This window comes from Sciurus carolinensis, unplaced genomic scaffold (genome assembly GCF_902686445.1).
Source record: "Sciurus carolinensis unplaced genomic scaffold, mSciCar1.2, whole genome shotgun sequence".
Taxonomy (NCBI): Eukaryota; Metazoa; Chordata; class Mammalia; order Rodentia; family Sciuridae; genus Sciurus; species Sciurus carolinensis.
This window is the reverse complement of record NW_025920216.1, coordinates 562,504-573,747: the sequence shown is the minus strand read 5'-3', so window position 1 is coordinate 573,747 and position 11,244 is coordinate 562,504.

The window sequence follows — 11,244 nt, the reverse complement described above, 5'->3', positions numbered from 1 at the left end:
AGCTCAGTGTTAAGAAGCTGACCTGAGATGAGGGAGAGCAGCAGCATGCCCCAGCTCCAGGTGTGAGTGGGCCTGCAGGGTGTGGGATTTGCAGTATGGAAGTGCAGGAGTAAGTGCTTGCTCAGATGAGGTCAGAGGAATGCATAGGGTGCAGGCTGCACTCTGAAGCCTGGTGTCTAGAGTGAGTTGGACACTTGGAGGTTTGTGCAGAGGATGCAGCAGTCATAACTCCTGTGTGCTGGAAGGCATATGTGGAATGGAAGGGATCCTCCTTAGCATAATGAGATTAGGTTATTGCAGGTCACAGACAACTGGGGATTTTCAATAAAACATGAGTGTCATACTTTGCACAGACCTAAATAGGGAGCTAGCAGCTCCCTTTGCACAATTTTTCTGGATGTGGGGTTTAAGCCCTAACTCTCCATGTGTCCAGTGACAGAGAAGCCCTCAGTGGCATCCATACCACATTACAACACATCGAGGAATGAGGCCATGGAGCCCAAAAGTCTCCTGGCTATCATAAAAGAGTCACAAGCATACTCTAGTTGCTGTCTGTTTTATATCCTGTCTGTCAGGACTAAGGGGTCTAGGGTCCTGCCTGGACCACCCACAAAGGTATCATGATTCTCAGAGCAGAGATGGGATACAGGAGCATACTGAACCATTCCTCCCATCTTGTTGGGCCAAGTGTGTCTTTAGAAAGGCTGTTAGGTATTTGCACCCTTTTATCAGAAGGACATAGCAGGGAAACCTGACTGTTGTACCATGATGGGGCTAGAAGCACATAGGAAGGTCCCACATGAACTCTCGAAGGCCCCACGTAGCATGATAACACATGGCGCCCTTGTCTTAAGAGTTAAGCTGTCTCCTGAATGACTTTGACCATTGTGCTCTGGGTGGCTACTCCAAAACTCATTCTCTGATGTGTTTCTCCAACCCTGATCAGGTGACCTGCCAGGATAAGGCTCCTGCGGTCATACGCAGGGCCTTACAAGAACACTTGCTTAATGAGGAGGATCCGGAGGACTTTGAGCTGCTTCAGATTGTGTCAGAGCATAAGAGTAAGTGGGTCCACCCGATGGTGGGGAGAAGTGACTTCCTGTGGGCTCAGGACAACTCAGCAGCCAAAGAAAGTGTGCTGTGGCCTGAAAAGTAACCAGAGTATGGTGAACCATTTGTAGAAACAAAGTGCAATGATGGGAGTGTAAATCAGTCCACCCTGGGACTGCTGGGCCTCCCTATCCAGTGTCCTCCCCTGGACCTCATCAGGCTTTGTAAACTTCATATCCATGAGGGGCAGAGGAGATAAGCAATGCCTGGCTGTCTATTTAGGCAGCCTTTCAGGACAGTGACACGTAATTGAGAAAAGTTCTTGAATGAAGAATTCTTGCTTTAGGCACCTCACTTCCAATCTTTCCGTTCGTGTGAATGGACACCATTTAAGTGTTTTGGGACAGAGGTCATATCTGGCAGAAACGTGTGAAGCAATAGAACACTTCACAGATTGGCAAAAGGGCCTTGGAGAGAGATAAAGGAAGGATGAGAAGCAAGAAGAAGAGGAGTAGGTGGACATAAAGGAAAAGGAGTTAAAGGAGGAAAAAATGAAGACGAAGAACATGAAGAAAACCACACCGAGATGTAGAAGATGAAGAACAAGAACATCATTAAGTAGAAGAAGAAGAAGAACAACAACAACATAAGATTGAGAAACACAAAAAGAACAAGAATATAACAAGAAACAGATTGAATATATGCATTGTTCTGCTCTCTGAAGGAGCCTATATTGATGGTATGAACTCCTGTACATTTCTCACTTCTGTACATTACCAAACAGGATCTGTACAATTTTATTTTCCTTTCACCTTCCTGATATCAGTTGCCCAAAAGTAGTTAGTAATCTCATGAAGACTTGTTGTAAGTCATCACAATTGAAAATTTCTCAAGTGTTTCCTTTCTTTTTCATTGTAAAATTAACTATTTGGGGTAATTGTATGCTAGCAAGAAGCTATTTTGGGTGTTTGTCAGAGGAGTCCTCTTCATTTGTGTTAAGTAATGTTTACAAGAGCAAGAGGTGCTGATAGAATAATTGTGTTATTCTTCCCACTTCATGATTTCTCTATTATAAACATTGTTTTGCATTATTGGGCTCCACGTTTCTTTTTCTCATCAGATATTTTAAATATATTTGTCTAATTGCCTGAGACACTGTGCTCCCATAAATTTAAATTGAGTTTGGTTTGAATAAACTCTGAATGCAAAGGAGAATGATGAGGAGGAAATGAAGAATCAGGTGATTCAAAAAATAAAAAATAAAAAAATGGTTCCTGAAGGCACAAGCTTCCTGTAGACATCCTTCATCCACGCCCAACACACCTCAAATTTATACCACCTCCCATTAGTGTCTTCACATATGACTGGATTATTTCACTGCAAGGTCAAAGCATCCACCATCACATGATTTTCTGATCCCCGTATGTGATCACTGCAGCTCCAACACAGGAGCGACTGATGGTAAATCATGATGCAAACTCCAGCATGGTCTCCGTGGTAGGTTCTAACTGAACAGAGAGGTCCTGGGGTCCAGGGTGCTTTCTGTTGGAAGCCGGTAGTTTGGTTTAGATCCTGTGCATACTCTTTCCTCAGGGAAAGTCCCTGAGGATTCCTTCGGTGCAACATTATCTAGATTGGAAGGTCCTCAGGACTAGAGCTCAAGCCTGACCTGCCAGAGGCTGTCAGTCTTGGGCCATGTTCTGTTGTGTACTCCTTGAGTGTCACTCACCTTCCAACCTCTGCCCCACCCTCTCCAGTGCTGAGGATCCCTGCTGATGACAATGTGTTCTATGCCATCAATCCCCACGTGGACTTTGATTTTGTCCTCAGGAAAAGACTCACCAGGAAGTGGGCCAACAGAAAGACAAAGGAGGTAAACACCCACCTTACTTGCTCTTTACCCCTGGTGCTTCTTCACATCCACCAGGGTGACAAAAAGCCTCAGCTCCTGGACATATGTTGTAGAATGCCCATAGAGCACCCTGACAGGTGGGGGTGGCTGAGAGTTTCTGGGCTCTGCTGATGTTTCCATCCCCCACAGTTCTTGGACTCCACTTCTTCAGTGACTCCCAGGATCCCACGAGCTGTGAGCAGCAGCTCTTCAGTGGCAGCCAGACCACTGCCCCAGACCACTGAAAGCAAGAACTCCGGTACCAATAGTGTCACCAACAGCAGTTCCCTACTGCCTCGTTACAACGAGCAGGCAGAAGACAGCAGCTTCGTACAGGTCCACCTGGAGGAGCACACCAGGAGGGATTCACAGCGCATACTGATAAGCCTGCTGGCAGTGCTGTCTCCTGCATGAGCACAGGTGGGGGTGGTCATCAGTTTCTGGTCTTTGCTGATATTCCATCCCCCACAGTTGTCAGAATCAACTTCTGAGGCCTCAGCCATGGAGTGTAACATCAGCCCAGCCTCCAGTCACATCTCTTCTCAAAAAGCTAAACCCAAGCCAACGGCCACAAAACACATGAAGAAATCCAGGGCCATCGGATACATAACGGGCAGATCCTCATGGCCCTGGTCCAAGAAACAGGTGAAAGACAGCTGCCTCATAAACATCAGGCTAGAGCACCAGAGTGCAAAGGATGGCAAGACTGTCCTGGTAAGACTGGCGAAAGAGGTGTCCCCTGGTGCTATCCCAGGTCAGGGAGCAAACACAAATCGCATACCATGGGCCACTCTTGCCCTCTTGAATTGGGAGTCAATGGTCAGGAAAAAGAGGTGGAAATAAAGAAGAGAGAGGTCACTGTTAAGGGCTTGACCTGAATTGAGGGAGAGCGTGACCATTTCCACCCCCATTTGTGAGGGAGTCTGTGTGTTAGATGGCAGTGTGCAGACCAGAAGTGCAGGGGCACGTCTTGGTGCGAGATGAGAAAAGGACAGCATGCAGGATGCAGGCTGCAGGCTGCACTGTGTGGGATGGAGAATGCCGGTGCACATGGAGGAGGAGAGCAACACGAGATTCTTCCTACCCCTTGAACAGGGCGATGAGGGTCTCGCTGTAGAAAGGATATTCATGTGGATGGAGCACACTCCACCTCCAGGGAGGTGCTGTACAGGGGTCCATTCCCATGCCACTCTGGCTGAGTGAGGTGTCCTCCTCCATCCCAGGCAGTACTGAGCCTCTGGAGGCCAGGAGCTCTCACGGCTATCATTGGTCTTCCCTCTGAGTGTGTTCTGTGCCCTGGCAATCACAACCAAAGTCTCTTGGGTTTCTGCCTGGGCCACCCCCAAATTCACCCTGCCTTCTGCAACAGCCCTGGGAGAGAGGAGGTCACTGGTCCATTCCTTCCATCATGGTGGCATGAGAGTTTTTCTCTACCCAGGCTGTGGTGTCCTTAGACCCTGAGTGAAATGTGGCTCCACAAAGGGCAATGGCAGGGCCAGGCATACCTTTGTAGGAGGATTGGTGTCATAGCCCTGAGGAAGGCTCCAGACAATTACCAGGAGGCTACCCTCAGGTAGTGGAGTAGTGAGTAATGATGGTGCCCCTGTATTTAGAGCTGAACTTCCCCCTGAATGTCCCTGACACTGTTCTTAGGTAGCCACCCCAAGGCTCATTTCCTCAAGACCTATCTCCCACGTTGATGCAGGTGACATGCAACGACAGGGCTCCTGCCATCATTCGCAGGGCCGTGGAACATCACTTGCTAATGGAGGAGGAGCAAGAAGACTATGAACTGGGACAACTCATCTCCCAACAGCACAGTAAGTGGGACAATCAGATGGTGGGGAGCCATATTGAAGAAGTGCACTCAGGTCAACTCGTAGCCCAAAAGAGTAGAATCTGACCAAGAAGAACACTCAAACAGGTATGATGGGCCTGGTGCACAAAGAAAAACACACTGGCACTGCTGGGAAGGTCTCTAGGTTCTCTGATCAGTCCCAGGGGCTAGTGTACTTCCCCACCAGGTGTCCAACCCTGGACAGCAACAGGCATTCAATGCTGATATCACTGAGGAGTGAGGAAGAAAACATTCTTGCAGGGGTCATGTGGCCCCCAGGGCTCACTGAGAGGATGTTTGCAGAGGAAGATGGGAACACAGGGCCTAAGGATGCAGTTGGTGCATTTGTGGACTGAAGCAGTACTGTTGAAAGCCTTCTCCATGACCAGAAATCCACTCCCTGTGCAGAGCATTGTCAGTATTCTAGCAAGCAGGAACAGGACTAAATGTGAAAAAAGAACAGACTGGGAGACAGCCTCAACAGTCTGACACTGCATAAATGACCAAGCCTTCTGTGCCTGAGTCCACTTTCCTAGATGGAATCAGTAGAGTCAGGTTATTTTCCCTCACTAAACTCAGATGAGGGCTTCCTAGGCACGTGTGCCACAAAGCTGACCTGTAATTAATGCCATTGCTGTTTTCCTTTCTGTAAGTCAAAACCCTTCAGCAGCCATGATCCCCTTTCTGTCCACACTGAAAACCGCATCCAAAACCAGCCTATGAAACATTCTCTCATATCCGAATCCACTAATACTGTTAAGTGAGTGGAGTTCTTGGAAGTAGAAGGCTAAACCTTGGTGGGCTCGGATATTCATAGCACAGGTACACCCATCCGAATCCAAATAGAGAACAGGCACTTTTTAGAGGAGGGCGGCAGGAGACAGGTGTTCATACCAGGGACTCGCTGGCCATCTGAAACCCACTGGGGGTTGTTGCATCCCTGGACCATAGGAAAATGTGGAAGTGAAGCTGTTCCTTTCCTGGTCTTTGGAATGATTGATCTCAGTAGTGCAGCATTTGGAATGTGGCCTCCCTTGTAGGATGCCTGGTCCACGTGGAGCTGGCTAGCAACAATGGCAGAACATGGTTAACACGAGGTGTCTCAGTTGGTCATACTTTCCTCCCTGTCATATACTTGGGGAAAATAAATTAGCAGGGGACTCCTGTTTTGGCTCTGGGTTTCATAGCATTCCTTTTGGTTCTGAACTGAGGCTGTGCATTATGGCAGAGGGTGTGGCACCTGCAACCTATGGAGCAGTTGCCAACCAGGTGATATAATGGGATATAAGGAAACTGAGAAAGGGAAGGAGAGAAAGATGGGAAGAAGAGGAGGACTACTACTAGGAGAATGAGGATTAAGAGGAGCCCCCAGGGCTGGGGATATAGCTCAGGTGGTAGAGTGCTTGCCTCCCAAGCACAAGGCCCTGTATTCAATCTCTGGTACAGCAAAAAAAAAAAAAAAAAAAAAAAGGGGGGGAGCCCCCAGCAAAAATATATGTGTGCTGAGGGCTTTTCCCTCTTCAATTCTTCCTCCATCCATGCCCAACTTTCTTCCACTTTCTCCCACTGCTTAGTGTTTTCTTCATCTTGACTGAGTATTTCATGATCACATCAGAGCACTCAACATGGAGTGCTTCACCCAAAACCCACCAGAAAACATTGCTGAACTGGGTGGGGGCGAAACATTGAGCACATGAGTCATCTGTGTAAGATTTTAGATGTAATCCCTAGGGGTATACTTTGGCAAAATCAAGATGAACTGTGATCTTCTGGAGCCCAAAGCCTTTGGAGGCAACAGGCATTAGTCCTGGTGAAGTCCTAGACATAGTTTTTCCTCCTGGAAGATTGTTGAGGATGTGTCTGGCGGTATTGGAGCTGATCTGGACAGCTCTCAGGTCTGTGGCTCAGGCCTTGCTGGCAGAGGCTGTCAGATGTTGGGGTGTCCTGCTCTGCACGTCTCGAGTACCACCTATCCAACCTGTACCCCTCTCTCCCCAGAAATGAAGATTCCAAAGAACGCCAACGTCTTTTATGCAATGAAGCCACATATCAGGAGAGACTTTATCCTGAGGAAGAGGACCTACCCTCAGGATGAATATGATGACTGGATCCCTCCCCAACCTCCCTCTTATGAGGCAACTCAGGTGTGACATCACCGCTGGAACCTGTGGACAAGAATCTGCTCCTGTCTCTCTGGGCAGTGCTAAAGCATTTCATCATGGATGATCAATGAGATTGATTTCTAAAATGTTTACTCATCAATTCCATACATAATTAGACCTTAAGTCTTTGTTATTTAAAATATGTTTGTGTATTCTGATCCACTTTCATGATTTGAATCTATTCATTTTACCAGTAATTCCTAGTGGAAACATTCAACCCTAGATGAAAGAATGTTTCATTTGATCAAAATGACATTTTGGTATTGGGAGTATGGCAGATTGCATTTCCTGACTCAATTTCCAATGGAAAATATTGGATATTATGATACTCACATGCACGAAGGCACACACACGCACACACTCAACAGACATACAAGCACACATGCTCAGAGAGAGTTTGAGTTGGTTATGGTGAATTTTTTTTTTTATTGTAAACAAATGGGATACATGTTGCTTCTCTGTCTGTACATGGCTTAAAGGCATACCATTTGTGTAATCATAAATTTACATAGGGTAATGTTGTTTGATTCATTCTGCCATTTTTCCCTTCCCCCCCACCCCTCCCACCCCTCCCCTCCCTCTATACAGTCCTTCCTTCCTCCATTCCTGCCCCCCTCCCTAAACCCAACTCCAACCCAACACTAACCCTTCCCACCCCCCGTTATGTGTCATCATCCACTTATTAGCGATATCATCCTTCCTTTGGTTTTTTGAGATTGCCTTATCTCACTTAGCATAATATTCTCCAGTTTCATCCATTTGCCTGCAAATGCCATAATTTTATTATTCTTTATGGCTGAGTAATATTCCATTGTATATATATATATACCACAGTTTCTTTATCCATTCATCAATTGAAGGACATCTAGGTTGGTTCCACACTCTGGCTATTGTGAACTGAGCAGCTATGAACATTCATGTGGCTGTATCTCTGTAATATGCTGATTTTAAGTCCTTTGGGTATAGGCCAAGGTGTGGGATAGCTGGGTCAAATAGTGGGTCCATTCCAAGTTTTCTAAGGAATCTCCACACTGCTTTCCAGAGTGGCTGCACTAATTTGCAGCCCCACCAGCAATGTAAGAGTGTACCTTTCTCCCCACATCCTCGCCAACACCTGTTGCTGCTTGTATTCGTGATAATCGCCATTCTAATTGGGGTGAGATGGAATCTTAGGGTGGTTTTGATTTGCATTTCTCTTATTACTAGAGATGTTTATTTTGTCAATTTTTTGTATTGTTTCTTTCGTTTCCATTTCGTTGATTTCAGCTCTCCGTTTAACTATTTCCTGTCTTCTACTACTTTTGGTGTTGGTCTGTTCTTCTTTTTCTAGGGCTTTGAGCTGTAGTGTTAGGTCATTTATTTTTTGAGTTTTACTTCTTTTATTAAATGCGCTCCATGAAATAAATCTTCCTCTAAGTACTGCTTTCATAGTGTCCCAGAGATTTTGATATGATGTTTCTTTGTTCTCGTTTACCTCTAAGAATTTTTTAATTTCCTTCCTAATATCTTCTGTTATCCATTCATCATATAGTAGCATATTGTTTAATCTCCAGGTGTTGGAGTAGTTTCTGTTTTTTACTCTTTCATTAATTTGTAACTTCAATCCATTATGATCTGATAGAATACAAGGTAGTGTCTCTATCTTCTTGTATTTGCTGACATTAGCTTTGTGGCATAATATATGGTCTATTTTAGAGAAGGATCCATGTGCTGCTGAGAAGAAAGTGTATTCGCTCTTGGTTGGATGGTATATTCTATAAGTGTCTGTTAAGTCTAAATTATTGATTGTGTTATTGAGATCTATGGTTTCTTTGTTCGATTTTTGTTTGGAAGATCTGTCCAGTGGTGAAAGAGGTGTGTTAAAATCACCTAGAATTATTGTTTTATGGTCTATTTGGTTTCTAATATTGAGAAAGGTTTGTTTAACATACATGGATGAGCCACTGTTTGGGGCATAGATTGTTTATGATTGTTATATCTTGCTGATTTATGCTTCCCATAAGCAGTATGAAATGTCCTTCCTTATCCCTTCTGACTAACATTGGCTTGAAGTCCACATTATCTGAAATGAGGATGGATAGTCCAGCTTTTTTGCTGAGCCCATGCGCATGGTATGTTTTTCCCCATCCTTTCACCTTTAGTCTATGGGTATCTCTTTCTATGAGGTGAGTCTCTTGCAGGCAACATATTGTTGGATCTTTCTTTTTAATCCAATCTGCCAGTCTGTGTCTTTTGATTGATGAATTCAGGCCATTAACATTCAGGGTTATTATTGAGATATGATTTGTATTCCCGGTCATTTGGTTAATATTTAAAATTTTTGACACATCTTGGTTCCTCCTTTATTTGACAGTTCCTTTAGGATAATTCCTCCCTTTGCTGATTTGCTTCTTTGTTTTTTATCTCTTCCTCATGAAATATTTTGCTGAGAATGTTTTGTAATGCTGGCTTTCTTTTTGTAAATTCTTTTAGCTTTTGTTTATTATGGAAAGATTTTATTTCATTGTCAAATTTGAAGGTAAGTTTTGCTGGGTATAAGATTCTTGGTTGGCATCCATTTTCTTTCAGAGCTTGAAAAATGTTGTTCCAGGCCCTTCTAGCTTTTAGGGTCTGGATTGAAAAATCTGCTGATATCTGTATTGGCTTCCCCCTGAATGTAATTTGGTTCTTTTCTCTCACAGTCTTTAAAATTCTGTCTTTATTTTGTATGTTAGGTATTTTCATTATAATGTGCCTTGGTGTGGGTCTGTTGTAATTTTGTGTATTTGGAGTCCTATAAGCCTCTTGGACTTGATTTTCCATTTCATTCTTCAGATTTCGGAAATTTTCTGATATTATTTCTTCAAATAGATTGTTCATTCCTTTGGTTTGTTTCTCTAAGCCTTCCTCAATCCCAATAATTCTCAAATTTGTCCTTTTCATGATATCCCATAGTTCTTGGAGATTCTGTTCATGATTTCTTACCATCTTCTCTGTTTGTTCAACTTTGTTTTTGAGGTTAAATATTTTGTCTTCAATATCTGAAGTTGTGTCTTCCAGCTGTTCTATCCTATTGGTTATGCTTTCTATGGAGTTCTTAATTTGGTTTATTGTTTCCTTCATTTCAAGGATTTCTGTTTGGTTTTTTTTTCAATGTCTCTAACTCTTTATTGAAATGATCTTTTGCTTCCTGAATTTCCTCTGTTAACTGTCGATTGGTGCGATCGTTCAATGCCTGCATTTGCTCTTTCATCTCATCGTTTGCTTCCCTAATCATTTTAATTATGTACATTCTGAACTCCCTTTCTGTCATTTCTTCTGCCATGCTGTCGTTGGATTTTATTGATGTAACATCTACATTTGTTTGGGACATTTTCTTCCCTTGTTTTCTCATATTGTTCAGGAGTCAGTGGGTCATTAAGGTATTGCAGATTTCCTCTATCAACTTATAATGTCCCTGAAGATTGCTAGTATATCCCCTCTTATCCTTCAGTAGCCTGAAGTCTTGGAGGAGGTTGATAATGCAGAGCTCCATGAAGAAGCTGCCTCTCTAGGGGTGGTGACCCTCAGGTGCTGTATATTCTCTGCTAGTGGTCAGAGGTGTCTCCACTTGTTGACCAATGGTCATCCAATGGGGAACTAGACTGCGGGCTGAGGCAAGGCCTGTTTGTGCCTGTGTCTCTGGTTTTACCATCCCTGTGGGAAAACCTCCCCCAGCCAGGAAGACTCACTCGGTGGGGACGTCTTGCTGGTCAGTTGCCCTCCTAGCGGTTCCCCTCAATCTACAGCTACTGCCTGGGCTGGGCTGTCTTCCTCTGCAACGATCCCAGGGGCCCAGACCTACGTCCTGGGCCTGGGAGCCTCACCCTTCGCAGGCAAGTCTCCTTAGGCTGCCTCTCCCAGAGAATCTGCCCGCAGCCCTGGAAACTTCCCTCCGCCCCTAGGCGTGTCTCTGTGCGGCTCTTCCAGCAAGAAGTCACCTAGCTCCTGGGACCCTGCTCTGCACCAATCGCCTGGCTATGCAGCCCCTCCTCTGAGCCACCACCTGGAGCCCCGTACAATATCTCTGAGACTCAGAGACCCACCACACACCTCCTCCTCCGGACAGCCGCCCGGTTTCCGACGCAGTCACTAGGAGTCCAAACAACTCACTTCGGGTCTCCTCCTCCCGCCAACCACCCGAAGCCCTAGGCAGTCACTCCAAGTCCAAGTGACCCGCCCTGTTCCTCCTCCTCCTCCTTGGGGTAGCCCCCCGGCTGTTCAGGACCGGTGGCTCCGAGACCAAGTGACCCACCACGCTCCTCCTCCAGGCAGGCCACCGGTGT